This window comes from Corticium candelabrum, chromosome 17, assembly GCF_963422355.1.
Source record: "Corticium candelabrum chromosome 17, ooCorCand1.1, whole genome shotgun sequence".
Classification (NCBI taxonomy): Eukaryota; Metazoa; Porifera; class Homoscleromorpha; order Homosclerophorida; family Plakinidae; genus Corticium; species Corticium candelabrum.
The window spans coordinates 1,622,947-1,624,432 of record NC_085101.1 but is presented as its reverse complement, the minus strand read 5'-3'; positions in this window follow the sequence as shown (position 1 = coordinate 1,624,432).

Below are 1,486 nucleotides of genomic sequence, written 5' to 3'. Positions count from 1 at the left end.
CATTGTGTGGTGAATACCAATCAATCAAATAGCACAACCATGACAAAGAATCTTTAATTGACAAGAACATCATTTGTGTTTGTCGGCAAGTGTTAATGGGTAAATGTTGCATGGGAAAGACATACAGTAGGAATACGAGTGTGTATCATAATAGGTGTATGTGTGTATGTATGTAAGGTAGACTTGCCAATATTGCAACCACTACAAGGTAGTAACACTGTAGTGCAACGACTTACTGTTGACGTGTGTGGTAGCACTTGTCCTTATTTTTAATTACTGAAGGCATTGTTAAGTAAGTGCAATAGTTGTAATAATCTATTTATGTGCCATGGCCTTTCACACTTGAAGTGCATCAAACCACATTTAATCCACTTTGCAGCAGATGTGAATTTTATGCGAGTTTATTGCACATTGACCCATTTCACACTAGAAAAATGCAACACGTCATGAACATGCTTACCCATGTAACATGCATTAAAACCTCCTGTTATCATGCCTGCCAGTCATTTTTGCGAAGATAGTTGTTTATATTTGGTTACAGTACATCCATCTACACCATAAGCACAGGAGAGAGAGACGGAAAATAGATTTGCTGCTGCCTATACCAACAAGAAGAGCTATCTGGGTAGGCATGGTGCCACGTGCAGTGGCCAATAGGCATTGAATCCACTTCTAACTACCTCTGTTTGAGCGAATGGGCATTGTGGTTTGACAGCCAATGCGAATTAGGTGTGAAATCGCCAATGCACATTAATGCCCACAACATGCAGCATTCAATAGGCTTTGGAGTGTAGTGTAAGAATCTCATAAGGAAGGACTTTGCCATGTCTTGCATAGCAATAGCATAAGAGAATCTGTATCTGTCTGGTATTAATTAATTGACTGAACATTGTGACAGTCACATAACCCTTGTGACCACTATTGGCTAGTAGCACCATGAGCGCAGATGAGGTACTTTCCAGCTTTTAATGGGCAAAATTGGAGATATAGGTTGCTGTTGTCTCAAGTATCTGCATGTTTTGTAACTAAACCTATATACTAGAAACTAAGCACTCTGCAAATGGGTATCATTATTTAATGCAGCTGGGAATGAGCTATGGCAGAAGAAGTTATGATTTGAAAGAGTCATTGCATGAAGACCTGTTTGAATCTAGATTCTAGGTGGTAGTAGTAGTTGTATTAGTACACTGTAAACCAAGAAAATTTTGGTGCGATCTATTTTCGGTAATTTCGGTATGGCCTATGAAGTACCTAGATTAAATAAATATCTACCAAAATTTTGTGGAAGTTGTCAAACTTTTAGGAGCCAACAGCAATGTTCGTGAACATTGTTAAGTTATTGCAATTATTATCTAAAGATAAGTGCTATTGGCGAGTGAGTTGTACGCCAGTTGCTGCAGCTGAAACTAAAACCATACATGATAGAGATACAAGAAACAAAGATGAGAGTCCATTATAAGAACGCCTAATAGCCTTTCTAGAAGAT